The sequence below is a fragment of the Bos mutus genome, chromosome 17 (assembly GCF_027580195.1).
Source record: "Bos mutus isolate GX-2022 chromosome 17, NWIPB_WYAK_1.1, whole genome shotgun sequence".
NCBI lineage: Eukaryota > Metazoa > Chordata > Mammalia > Artiodactyla > Bovidae > Bos > Bos mutus.
The window spans coordinates 50,431,110-50,446,615 of NC_091633.1; positions in this window are offsets into that span (position 1 = coordinate 50,431,110).

Consider the following 15,506-nt stretch of genomic DNA (forward strand, 5'->3'; position numbering starts at 1 on the left):
CATTCTTTTTAATGGCTGAGTAATACTCCATTGTGTATAGACATTTCTCCAAAGAAGACATACAGAAGGCTAACAAACACATGAAAAGATGCTCAACATCACTCATTATCAGAGAAATGCAAATCAAAACCACAGTGAGGTACCATTTCACACCAGTGAGAATGGCTGCGATCCAAAAGTCTACAAGCAATAAATGCTGGAGAGGGTGTGAAGAAAAGGAAACCCTCTTACATTGTTGGTGGGAATGTAAACTAGTACAGCCACTATGGAAAACAATGTGGAGATTCCTTAAAAAACTGGAAATAGAACTGCCTTACGACCTAGCAATCCCACTGCTGGGCATACGCACCAAGGAAACCAGAATTGAAAGAGACACGTGTACCCCAATGTTCAATGCAGCACTGTTTATAATAGCCAGGACATGGGAGCAACCTAGATGTCTCATTGCTTTTTATATAATGAGATTAAATTTAGATGTCCTCAAAAACAGACTGCAGAGAAAAGAAAGCAGAAAAAACATGTTTAAAATACATTTTGTTTCATTTTTATGATATGTCACAGTCATTATGGTATTGAATGATTAAAACCTAGATGGAAAACTGAATTAATTAGAAAAGCATATTAGTTTTTTAATCCATTCCAGGGTTCTTGCCTAGAGAATCCCAGGGACAGGGGAACCTGGTGGGCTGCTGTCTATGGGGTCGCACAGTCGGACACAACTGAAGCGACTTAGCAGCAGAAGCAGCAGCAGCTGAAACTTGAGTTATATTATATTATTTACTTTATTTTCACTGGGTTATTTTTTCCAAACTGGGGTCTATTTTATTAATTTATCAATTTCCCTTTCCCAGTTCCACACTGTTAATCACTCAGTTTGTGGAGTGTAGGCTGACTGGGTCTGGGCATTTGACTCTATCGGTTGATACATTTCCCTAATGAGGCCAAGGATCTGTGCCCAGTTCCAGTAGGAGCCACTTAGTTTCACACAGAAACAATAACTACATAATTCAGCTTTAATTTTAATACTAACAGGAAAAAATCAGCTTATACATATGTAAGCTTACCTTCTTCTTTGCTTGAAAAACAGTCTCCATTCCAATAACAATAATAATAATAAAATAATTTTAGTTTGTTGTTTTACTGAATACAATACTTCATCTTAAGCTTTCTCAACTGGAGTTTGCTCATTTTCCACACTCCACAAAACTAAAAGTCAGGAAGAAATGTAAGCATCCCTTTGACCCCTGCTGCCATGATATTCTTTCTAAGTCATGACTTTTCACACCTACGTAAATAAATTTGAATTTGATGCTCATGCCAGCATACCATGTGTCATGTTCTTTTTTGATTTTTTTTAACCTCTTTGTTTTAAATATCTTAAACTTATATTACTTTTGGAAAAAAAATTAAAAATAAAATCCTTTCAAATTTATTCTTATTCTACATATGTATTTTACAAAACTTGTGTGCATGTATACATACAGATACACACACAAAAATGTAAGAGTAAGATGTAAATGAGTTACTTCCTCATGTCCAAATCATTGCGTATATAATTGTGCACTTTTTTAAAAGGGCATTCTCTTAAATAGTCACAGTTCTATAATATATATCACAAAATTAACCTTGATGAAATATTATTTATGTAATATATAGATTTTATTTAACTTTTATTAGTTGTCCCATTAATTTTCTTTTTATCCATTCAAAGTCACAATGTCATTCTTTGTCATCTTTAAACTTGTTTAAAAAGATAAAGTCTCTCAACCTTTTTTTTCCATGACTTTCATACTTTTACTGAGATCATCTTATGCTTTCTCATTCATTAAATCTGTGAGTACTGGGCTTGTATCTGCTTTTTCCATACTAGCATCAAACTGGGTAACTTGAAAATGACTGGACATCATCTCGAGTGCTCTTCACTTTCCTTAATTCATTCTAATTATCATGGCTACAGCATGGATCTAGCCATTACCCAGAATGTTCCCATTTGTAAAATATTAATGCTGTTATTCCATTCCTGAACAGTATCATTTTTGCTGTTATACTTATTGTCAAACTCCCAAAGAACTCAACTATCTCTTATATTTCTGCTTGTCAGATTCCTCCTGTTTTCATTTTCTTCCACATTTGATGAATATTTCACAGTATATCAATCTACCTAATTTTGTCAGTACATTTAAGTTCCTTTGACCCATTCATTTCCATGATTTCACTTGACAAAAACACTCATTTAATATTAATCAAATAATTTTCAGTGTTTTGCCTCTATTAGAAAAGTAGTCAGAATGTGACACTGTAAATTTATGATCTTCAGATAAATCAGGTGATTAAGGCTTCCAGCTAACCTTTCTTTGTCTTTTTCCTTTGAAGAAATCGAAACTGGCACTGTGGGCAGCCCAGCATGAATATTGACCTGGTACAGCCACAATCACTAGAAGACTCTCCCCTTCCAATGTATATCACCCTCATTTTCAACTGATCCCTGCTACTTTATCAACAGCAAACCTTGCCAGCCTTTAATATCTTGCCTTTGGATAAAGATTATTGAGGTACCTAATCATCAAATTAACATTGCTTCAAATTCAGCAATGGTTCCCTCTTTTTAAATTTTCCTTAAGCCCTTTCCAGGGCTTCCCTGGTTGCTCAGAGGGTAAAGTGTCTGCCCACAATGCTGGAGACCCGGGTTTGATCCCTGGGTGGGGAAGATCCCCTGGAGAAGTAAATGGCAACCCACTCCAGTATTTTTGCCTGGAGAATCCCATGGACGGAGGCGGTTGGTAGGCTACAGTCCACGGGGTCGCAAAGAGTCGGACAGGACTGAGAGACTTCACTTCCTTTCTTTCTTTCTTTAAGCCCCTCCCAACTTCTCTTTTTAAGATATCCTTTATTTTACCCTGGGGTATGCTTCATCTTGCTATAAGGAACTGAGTAAACCTAGATTTGTTTCAATGCAAATGTGTTCTGGATGAGTTTCAGTTAGGGTGTGCTTGATATGTCCTTTACTCATTTCTACTCCCTCCAGTTCTTTCAACTTCCTGTGACCATTTTAAACCTTGATCCTTTGCATTCTCCGCCCAGCCACTTTCCCTTTCCTTGTTGTGAATGACATTGAGAAATGTCCCATATAATCCTAGTTTTACAGATTTATTTTATTATTAAATAAAACCCTCTGTTTAGTATGTAATAGTCTATGAATTCAGCCAATACACCAAATTTATTCAAAGAAACACAATAAAGTTTATTCCCCTGATGAGCAGAGAACTAAATCTCATGAATGCTTTTCAGCAAGTATTTAGGATTAATCTCATCAGGTTAGGCTCAAAGGACTACATATACACAAAATAAAAATAAATTTGTTTGCAGCATTAGTCACAAACCCATTGTCTTTTTTTTTTCACTTTAATTCACAATTGATCATTTCTTTCTTTCATAATTTCATTATATTTCCAATTCTTCTCATCAGTAAAAGTTATCTGTCAATAAGTAAAACCTGTGTTCTATGTTCCTATACTTTATTGAGAAATTTAACTCATTTGAATATTTCTCTGTCAATCCTGAGCATAATCCCAAAGATTATTTTTCCTAGTAAATCTTTTACATATTCAAAGTGCATAATTTAAAAAAATAAAAATCACTTAGCTTCAATGTGTATTTTGTATAGAATTAAAAATATCTCTTAACAAACAGATAGAAAAATCGAATTTTTTAGCAATTCATACATATCCTCTGTACCAATAAGGCACATATCCTCTCTTGAAAAATAACAAAGTAAAAGAAGGAAGGAAGAGGAGAAACAAGGGTTATATTTCTGGGTAAACGAAGACACAATTTGATGAAAAGTTAATTGGAAAATATGACTGCCCACAGACAATATGTTTATATTAGAATTTTAAGATTTGTGGACTATATTAGAAAATAAAAACATGGACAAAGAGTTGCATACTTGAATTTGTCATCTACTATGTACTCAAAAATTCAGTACTAAGAAAAAAAGATGTAGGGAATGAGGAAAATCCAAAATACTTCTCAATTCCCAAAAAGTGTAGCAGAGGACATTTTTATTTATATAGCCCTCAGTGAATAAAAATGAGATGACATACAAAATCCCTAAAAAAATATTTGCAGCTCTATCTCCTTCCATCCTGCCAACTTTGGCAAATAAACAAATATATCCTATTATTTTGAAATAGTTCAATGTGTCCCTTAAGAAACATGCTTTTGTTATAGTTTTTTTTGCATTATTTGAAGCAGTTTTCTTTGCAATTTGGGGAGAAATCAAAGAAATTTGACATAGTACCTAAATGACTATTTGTTGAACAAATGGGCAACAAGGTTCTCAGAGAAGTTTGTCTAATTTGAATAATGAATAGTCAACTACATAGAGGAAGACTGAGGTAAAACATTCAAAGCAGAGAAAAATCATCCCCAGTTGAGCTAAAAACTCTCTTCTTTGAATGATTTAGGCACTGTCTTATTTTGGAGATTTTGGACATGTTGTACCTACTAACTGGAGTGGTAAAAACTAGCATTTTCTCTTGGCTAATTTCATATATATATGAAATTATATATGCTGCTAAGTCACTTCAGTCGTGTCCAACTCTGTGCGAACCCATGGACAGCAGCCCACCAGGCTCCTCTGTCCATGGAATTCTCCAGGCAAGGATACTGGAGTGGGTTGCCATTGCCTTCTTCATATATATATAAACATGTATCAGTTCAGTTCAGTTCAGTTCAGTCGCTCAGTCGTGTCTGACTCTTTGCCACCCCATGAATCGCAGCATGACAAGCCTCCTTGTCCATCACCATCTCCCGGAGTTCACTCAAACTCACGTCCATTGAGTCGGTGATGCTTTGGCTCCATCCCTTCATTCTTTCTGGAGTTATCTGTCCACTGATTCCCAGTAGCATATCAGGCACCTACTGAACTGGGGAGTTCCTCTTTCAGTATCCTATCATTTTGCCTTTTCATACTGTTCATGGGGTTCTCAAGGCAAGAATACTGAAGTGGTTTGCCATTCCCTTCTCCAGTGGACCACATTCTGTCAGACCTGTCCTCCATGACCTGCCCATCTTGGGTGGCCCCACAGTGCATGGCTTAGTTTCATTGAGTTAGACAAGGTTGTGGTCCTAGTGTGATTAGATTGACTAGTTTTCTGTGAGTATGGTTTCAGTGTGTCTGCCCTCTGATGCCCTCTTGCAACACCTACCGTCTTACTTGGGTTTCTCTTACCTTGGACATATAAATATATATAATTAGAATATAATTGCTTTACAATGTTGTATTATTTTCTCCTGACAATGAACTGAATCAGCCATATACATATATATATACACACACATATATCCCCTCTTTCTTGGACTTCTCTCCCACTCACCCCCATCCCACCCTTCTAGGTCATCACAGAGCATCAGGCTGAGTTCCCTGTGCTTTATAGCAGGTTCCTACTAGCTATCTGTTTTACCAATGGTAGTATATATGTCAATTCTAATCTCCCAACTCATCCCACCCTCCCCTTCCCTCACTGTGTCCACAGGTACATTCTCTATACCTGAGTCTCTGTTCCTGCCTTGAAAATAAATCCATCTGTACCATTTTTCCTTTTTTCCATGGACGTGTGGGATCTTCCCAGATCAGGAATTGAACTCATCTCCTGCATTGCAGGCAGATTCTTTATCATTAGGCCACCAGGGAAGTCCTATACTATTTTTATAGATTCCACATATATGTGTAAAATAATTCAGAAAAAGAATAACAAATATCATATATTAACTCATATATGTGGAATCTCTTGGCTAATTTCAAGTCTTTCTCATATTATTCTGTGAGGTCATCTAACACTGTAACATTCTATTGCAATATTCATTGTTTTGCTTGGTTGCTTTACTTTTCCTCTGCTTTTATCGCCATTTAAAACCATGTATAATTTCACTTTTTTTCATTTGCTTTGATATTTGTCTTCCATCTCTGGAATGCAAATATTTCTGCTTCTGTCTCCATCACTGTCTCTATCTCTTGCTGTCTTTTTTTTTTTTTTTTTTTTAACTACTCCAAACACAGTCCCCTAAAAGAGAACCTAAGCTATGGATAAAAATTCAGCAGATGAATGAACACATTCATTTTAGTAAAATATAAAACAGAGAAAGTTCTCAATGTAACTATTGCACTTATATCACTCAGGATATACCACATTTTGCTTCAAAATATTATTTAATTATCATACTGAAAGTTTATCTTTTATCTATGTCAAATATTCGATACAGGTCTTTGAGAAGTTCTGTCAGGGTCTTAGACTAAAACAGGAGTTATCTTAATACATGAGCACGTTGAGGTGTTTGCTCCAAAATTAAAAACCAATTGCTATACTATGTACATTGTAATATAGGGGAAAAAGAGGTACAGTTGTTGATTGGTCCCTCTCAGTAGTAGAAGTGTCCTATTTCTTCTGAAATAGATATGTGGTATTTCTTCTGCCTGGGATGTCCTTCCCCAGATTTAACTGATTTACCAAGTGAACTGTTAGGTTTTCAGTATTGAATGAGATGCAGGGGGAAAAAAAGAGAGATTTTTTTTTATCAGTTTCAAAATGCAGTGTGAGTCATTCTGCTTCTTTGACCAAATAATCAAGTGTATCCAATCTTATTTCAAGTTTCTTGAGCAGATAGGAAAGTTTCATGAAACCTCTGCCAATTACTGAAAGGAGTATCATGGCACAGACCTTGAGGGCTTTAGAGATGATTCATGCTCTTTTCTTGAGTAAAATATTCCCCTTTTCAAAAACAGAAATCACTTTACCACTGAGCTCCTATGGCCACTGAATGCTGTACAGACCCATGAACCTGAGCTACCTATCATAGTATGAATATAATCCCAAAATTACACTAAATTTATGGCAGGTAGCAGGACTATCTTTGATAGAAGATTGGCTTCTCAATGGTCCTAAAGAAACAAGTAGTTGCTTAGATGAATGGTTAAGATTCCTATGAACCCTGTTTTAATGCTCCTTTTCCCCCAATATTTCCTATGACTTCATAGAAAGTTCCCTGTATGCAGCTTAACAAAAAACCAAATAAAACAAAAACAAGTATATATTTGTATGAACTGACTCCCTTTTCATCCTATCCTTTTATTTAAAATTTGTCTGTAATATTTAACTTAGTGTTTTAGTATCTAGACAAATTATCAAAGAGATATTGAGACTGAGTTCAGTAACTGAGAGACTGAGTTCTCTATGTCCAGACATAGAGACTTATGAAACTATGTGCCCATAATTTTAAAGAGACAGAAAGCATATTGTCAAATGTATAAAGAATGAGCTGATAGTATTAAGAAAAGGAATGACAGGGTTGTTGATGTTTAATAGCATTGATATAGATAGACATTTGTATGGGTTGACAAAGGGTACAGTTATGCTACATAAATTGTTGGCAATTCAACATTATTTCTGTCACCTTTGCCTTCTTTCCTATATCATCTGAGAGAAGCCTGAAAATGCATTTCCCAAAATCCCTTTCCAGTATGTCCCCCAAATAGGAGCTGACTGAAAAATGTAAAAGATGGAAGAGAAGGAAATCTCATTCTCTGGCAATAGCTATACACAAGCAGTTGAAATCTTATGCTGTGGCTTCCAGAAGTTCTGAAATTAATCAGTTTTGGTGCTGCAAACATATGGAGTCATTTTGGCAGTTTCTTTGAAATTCTTGTGAAATATCTTTTGCCAAAGAAGAATTAAGATGAGAGCTTATTATATAGCATTAGTTGGATTATTGGAAATGAAGATATGAATAGTTAATTTCTACATTCAGGTAAGTGAAAATAAATAATTTTTCATTGTTACTAAAACTAACTAAAAACGACGAATATTTTACTCCTGCATACACATCTGTATAGTCAGATTAAAACCAGAATTTCATCTAATGTTTGTAAACATATAAATACCTTAACAAAAGTGTTAATTAGGCTGAAATCTATGGTACTATCATTCAAGATTATTGTCTGCAAGTAATTAAAATCCCATAGATTAACCAGAACAGGAAAAAGCAACCTAAGAGTGATTTGGCTCTGGGTATATCCAAGGTAGGGAATATATGAAATGTGCTACACTGACATATTTATGAAGTTTATAAACATTGTCACTTGACAGAAAAAGATTCTGATAATTAAAAAAAAATTCCAAGAACACTATGCAATAATTTACAATAGATAGTTAAAATATAACACAAAATAATGCAATTAAAAAGCTTATCCTTTTTATTGACTTATGACTTAGCTACTGGCATATTTTTATACAGAATATAAAATATATTTTATATATTATATATATATATAAATAATATATAAAAGTAAATAAATTTATTATAAATTTATATAATAAATTTATATTTAAATTTATTAAATATAATAAAATATTTATTTTTATAAAATAAAAATATATAAAATATTTGTATAAATATAATAATTTATATACCATTATATAAAAATAATAATTTAAATAAATTTAAATATATATTTAAATATAAAAATAACATTTTATAAAATATAAAAATATTTATATATATAAATAATAATAATAATTACTATTATTATATACAGATATTATAATTATAATATCTGTATAAAAATAATAATGTATATACCATTTCATATGCATGCATATATCTGGGTCTATATTTATATTCATTATATACATTCATCAAGAAAAAGAGTATCATTTATTTTGGAATATTTGGACTCTTTCTATTTTTTCCCTTAATTTAAAGCAAGACATTTAAAATTTTAATATGTGAAATATTTAGAACACAAAATTATACAACATGGCAGATTATTAAATGTATTTACTTAGAAAAACAACTAAATAAAATTGGTGAAAATACATAAAAAAGATGCCATTGTAAGCTTTAAATACATTGGTCCACTGGATGGATTGGCAAATATAAGGAGTCTTGGCTTACCAGGAGGAGACACTTTTGAACAGAAGCAATCATGGAGCCAGTGCCAGAGTAGGAAAACCTGAACTATAATTGACAAATTGCTGGAGGCTCAGTGTGGATAGTCTAAGAGATAAAAAATTCATGGAGGCCCAGTAATGGTTAAGGAGCCCACAATACTGTGAAATTTACCTCTGGCAGCTCAATCAGATTACCACAATAAACACTGGAGATGAATCTCCCAGAGATTTCAGCAAGGAAAAAGAAAGGAACCATTTTTAAATACTGTAGAGCACTGTGTTCTTAACAAGGCCTGCCCTCATGTAAAACTAGTTACCCAAGAGCCCAACCTGCTCATTCTGTATTATCAGCATCTAAATGACCTGGGGAAGGGAAATACCCAACTCCAGCTCACTCAAGTCATCTTGTCCCAGCTAAGGGGAAGAGAACAATCTAAGAAACCTGTGAAGTTTACAGTCCAGAGGCAGCTCACTAAAGACTGAGGTCTAATAATAGGACAAAAGAATGCTTCCCCGCCCCACCACACCTCCTCACCACATATCTAAAGGCCTATTTACAGCTGTTCGTTTTACCTGGTATGTCAGATTAAGTTATTAAGAAAAAAAATTATAAAGCATACCAAAAGGCAAAAACCACAGTTTGGAAAGACAGAACAAGCATCAGAACAAGACATGGCAGAACTGTTGGAATTATCAGACTAAGAATTTTAAAACATCTATGATTAGTATACTAACAGTTCTAATGGATAAAATGGACAATGTGCAAGAACAGATGGACAATGAAAGCAGAGTGATGGAAATTATACGGGAAAAAACAAAAAGAAATGCTAGAAATAAAAAACACTGGCAAAAATAAAAAGTGCCATTGATGGGTTTTATTAGTAGACTGAACACTACTGGGAATAATTTCTGAGCTAGAGAAAATATATCAATAGAATACCTAAAAATCAAAAAGCAATGAGAAGAGATCAGAAATTAAACATCTCTAATATGATACAAAACTATTATAAAGTAGATATCCTCATTGAAATACTAGATTTGGCAAGAGTGTAGGGGATAGAAAGAATTCTTAAAAATTAACCATGAAAAGCAGAAACAGAAAGAATAGTCTTAGAAGAAATTATAAATATTTTCAATATTTTCCTATAAAAAAGCAATGGTCCTTTCATAAATAAATTCTTTCAATTATCTAAGGTATAAAAATTTCAGTGTCACTAAATTATTTCAGAATTTTTTGACTTTCAATTGATCTTATGAAGCCAATGTAGAATAAACAAGGACAAAATTAATATGTGGTTACATTTACTCTCAATATAATTCAATAAATCAATGAATAAATACTAAATAAAGTATTAAAACAAATACTAAATAAAAATAGAAATTCCAAAAATAGAATCCAGTAGATTAAAAAAAAAAAAAAAAAACTTTATTATTAATGAGAATTTATTCCAGTCATGCCAAGAATTTTCATTAGTAAAAATACAATGAATATCCTTGTCTATGTAAATATTTGAATGTGGAAAACTATGTATCAACAGACATTTATGAGATATTTTGGCAACTTTTAGTACTAAATTCTAATTTCTAAATTACTGTAACATACAGTGAATAAGAGTAATCTTTCTTGGAATAATCTATTCATCTACCATCTTTCTATAAATTTTATAATGGCTTAGGTATTGATTTCAACATTGATTTCAATAAGAGGTCTGAATCTTAGGAACAAAAATTAGGTGCCTATTTAAAATTATTATTTAATATTTTTAGAAAACATTGAAATACCCTCTGGAAATTATTGGAATCAATAAAGCTTAAGAAAGTGCTGATTAACATCTAATTATGTAATTAACCACTGATATAATTACTGGTTTAATATGTAACTGAAAAAAACATGTTCACTATATGTATCAAAATTATTTTAAAAATCTGTAAATAATGCATCACATCTTTGAAGAGTAACAGAAAGAACTTTTCCTGAGGTGTATAAAAATGTTTTGAGGGTAAAGGCAGCATCTTGCCCTGTCATGGGCTTCCCTGATAGCTCAGCTGGTAAAGAATCTGCCTGCAATGCAGGAGACCCCCTTTTGATTCCTGGGTGAGGAAGATCCACTGGATAAGGGATAGGCTACCCACTCCAGTTTTCTTGGGCTTCCCTGGTGGCTCAGCTGGTAAAGAATTCACCTGCAATGACATAGACCTGAGTTTGATCCCTGGGTTGGGAAGATCTCCTAGAGAAGGGAAAGGCTACCCACTCCAATCTTTTGACCTGGAAAATTCCATGGGCTCTATAGCCCTTGGGGGTCATACAGCGTCAGACGTGACACAGCAACTTGCACTTTCACTTTGCCCAATCAAGGGGAGCATGCATGTGCGTTCAGCTGCTCAGTCAGTCTGACTCTTTATGACCCCATGGACTGCAGCCCACCAGGCTCTCCTGTCCTTGGAATTCTCCAGGCAAGAATACTGGAGTGGGTTGTTATTTCCTATTCCAAGGGATCTTCCTGACCCATGGGCTGAACCCATATCTCCTGAGTCTCCTGCACTGACAGGCAGATTCTTTACCACTACACCACCAGGGATAGGAGCACTGGTGATTGAAGGACTTGCAAGAGGCAAAGTGTGCACTAGCTTTAAAATAAAAAAAAAACTTGATCCCAGTTTCAGGATTGCCTCAACACTTTCTTTAATTTTACCTCAAAGAATTCCACCCAGTTCTCATGTTGAAGTTCTCCCCTCACATTTTCAGTAAGGGGAGGGTGAGAGAGTCATTTCCTAGGCAGGTTGATAAGGAGTCTAGGGGTCGCCAAGGAGAGAGGGGTCTGGAATTCTCAAGAAGGAAGAAAGGACAATTTTTTTTTTCTTTCTCCACATTCCTTAGGATTATATAACAATAATGTATCCTGCCTGAGGACAGTCTTTGGATTAAACCTTCTGGCTAATTCTGTTATCTTAAAATGTAAATTATGGGAGTAGGTCTGATGAGGTTTTTACAACCTCCAGACATTCTTTGGATTATATAACTTCGTTGCTAACACTAGCAAGTGGGTACCCTTTCTGCCCCCTTCTGATGCCCATGTCAGAAGCTTTCTCTATCTCCTTTATACTTTAATAAAACTTTATTACACAAAAGCTCTGAGTGATCAAGCCTCGTCTCTGGCCCCGGATTGAATTCTTCTCCTCCGGGGGCCAAGAATCCCGGTGTATTCGCGTGATTCAACAACAACCTTTCAAGGGCAAAACTAATCATTTTGAAACACTCCCAGAACATTCTCCATAACAAATGCCAACAGTCCTAGGCAATTACTTCATCAGAACAATATCCAATATATTGAATATCTGAATTAGTAGAAGGACAGTTAGCCAATTCCCATCCCTTCTAGCATTACTGTCTCAACTGAGAGGTGGGAAATCAGTTAAGAAAAACCTTTCTGGTGATTTGCAGTCCACCATGCAAAGAACTCAAAGGCCATGATTCCCATTCACACAGGAGAAAAGTTAAAAAACTGAAAATCAATATTTCTATGATTCATCAGGGAATAAAGGTCACAGAGTAATCCTTCCTCCACTTTCCCACCCCAATATACAGATACAGGGGATGACAGTTTATAAGAGCAGAATTCCAGGAACAGAAATCTCCATGAAAACCAGTTTGGGGCAGGAATACCTAATCTGCAATTGATAAACTTTTGGAGGTCCAGTGTGAATACATTGGAGAGGTAGAATCACCAAGGGGCATTCAGTCTTAAAGATGTTCTTCAGATGTTTGTGAGTTGTACTTCCTGGAGCCCTACCAGGTTCTTAAAGTAAAGATCAGAGAAGAATTACTCTGGCTTCCAGCTTAGGGAGCAGGAAAGTAGCCATTTTGAAATAAGTCTAGAGCATTTTGCTCTTTTTCTTAAGAAGACTTGCCCTCTAAAGAAATTATTTTATCAAAACCCAAGCAACTGGGTTTTTTTCCAAAGTGTAAACAAACTGGAGGCCTACCTGGTGGCTCAGCAGTAATGAGACTTCCCACCAGTACAGGAGGCAGGGGTTCTATCACTGGGTTGGGAAGATCCGGAAACAGAAATACCAACCCACTCCGGCATTCCTGCCTGGGAAAACCCATGGACAGAGGAGCTTGGTGGACTATGGTCCATGGGGTCATAAAGAGTCAGGGAGTCAGACACTACTTCGTGACTAAGCAACAACAACAATACAACCTGGAAGAAGAGCAGCACACAACTCCAGCCACATCTCGCCTACCTGGCTCACACTAGAAGGGGCACAATGGAGCTGAGAAGTGCTTCTGAAGGCCACAGCCCTAGGGGACAGGTTCACTAAAAGGCGAGACCTAATCATAGGATTTGAAATAGCTCAACTGGAATTCCATCACCTTCACTAGCTTTGTTCATAGTGATGCTTTCTAAGGCCCACTTGACTTCACATTCCAGGATGTCTGGCTCTAGGTCAGTGATCACACCATCATGATTATCTGGGTCGTGAAGATCTTTTTTGTATAGTTCTTCTGTGTATTCTTGCCATCTCTTCTTAATATCTTCTGCTTCTGTTAGGTCCATACCATTTCTGTCCTTTATCGAGCCCATCTTTGCATGAAATGTTCCCTTGGTATCTCTAATTTTCTTGAAGAGATCTCTAGTCTTTCCCATTCTGTTGTTTTTCTCTATTTCTTTGTATTGATCGCTGAAGAAGGCTTTCTTATCTCTTCTTGCTATTCTTTGGAACTCTGTATTCAGATGCTTATATCTTTCCTTTTCTCCTTTGCTTTTCTCTTCTCTTCTTTTCACAGCTATTTGTAAGGCCTCCCCAGACAGCCATTTTGCTTTTTGCATTTCTTTTCCATGGGGATGGTCTTGATCCTTGTCTCCTGTACAATGTCACGAACCTTATTCCATAGTTCATCAGGCACTCTATCTATCAGATCTAGGCCCTTAAATCTATTTCTCACTTCCATTGTATAATCATAAGGGATTTGATTTAGGTCATACCTGAATGGTCTAATGGTTTTTCCTACTTTCTTCAATTTAAGTCTGAATTTGGCAATAAGGAGCTCATGGTCTGAGCCACAGTCAGCTCCTGGTCTTGTTTTTGCTGACTGTATAGAGCTTCGCCATCTTTGGTTGCAAAGAATATAATCAATCTGATTTCAATGTTGACAATCTGGTGATGTCCATGTGTAGAGTCTTCTCTTGTGTTGTTGGAAGAGGGTATTTGTTATGACCAGTTCATTTTCTTGGCAAAACTCTATTAGTATTTATTGGAAAACTCAGCAGTGGCCACAGGAATGGAAAAGGTCAGTTTTCATTCCAATCCCAAAGAAAGACAATGCCAAAGAATGCTCAAACTACCACACAGTTGCACTCATCTCACACGCAAGTAAAGTAGTGCTCAAAATTCTCCAAGCCAGGCTTCAGCATTATGTGAACCGTGAACTTCCTGATGTTCAAGCTGGTTTTAGAAAAGGCAGAGGAACCAGAGATCAAATGGCCAACATCTGCTGGATCACTGAAAAAGTAAGAGAGTTCCAGAAAAACATCTATTTCTGCTTTATTGACTATGCCAAAGCCTTTGACTGTGTGGATCACAATATACTGTGGAAAATTCTGAAAGAGATGGGAATACCAGACCACCTGATCTGCCTCTTGAGAAATCTGTATGCAGGTCAGGAAGCAACAGTTAGAACTGGACATGGAACAACAGACTGGTTCCAAATAGGAAAAGGAGTATGTCAAGGCTGTATATTATCACCCTGCTCATTTAACTTATATGCAGAGTACATCATGAGAAACACTGGACTGGAAGAAACACAAACTGGAATCAAGGTTGCAGGGAGAAACATCAATAACCTCAGATATGCAGATGACACCACCCTTATGGTAGAAAGTGAAGAGGAACTAAAAAACCTCTTGATGAAAGTAAAAGTGGAGAGTGAAAAACTTGGCTTAAAGCTCAACATTCAGAAAACGAAGATCATGGCATCCGGTCCCATCACTTCATGGGAAATAGATGGGGAAACAGTGTGAGACTTTTATTTTTGGGGGCTCCAAAATCACTACAGATGGTGACTGCAGCCATGAAATTAAAAGACGCTTACTCCTTGGAAGGAAAGTTATGACCAACCTAGATAGCGTATTCAAAAGCAGAGACATTACTTTGCCAACAAAGGTTCATCTAGTCAAGGCTATGGTTTTTCCTGTGATCTTGAATGGATGTGAGAGTTGGACTGTGAAGAAGGCTGAGTGCCGAAGAATTGATCCTTTTGAACTGTGGTGTTGGAGAAGACTCTTGAGAGTCCCTTGGACTACAAGGAGATCCAACCAGTCCATTCTGAAGATCAGCCCTGGAATTCTTTGGAAAGAATGATGCTAAAGCTGAAACTCCAGTACTTTGGCCACCTCATGCAAAGAGTTGACTCATTGGAAAAGACTCTGATGCTGGGAGGGATTGGGGGCAGGAGGAGAAGGGGACAACAGAGGATAAGATGGCTGGATGGCATCACTGACTCGATGGACATGAGTCTGGATGAATTCCGGGAATTGGTGATGGACAGGGAGGCCT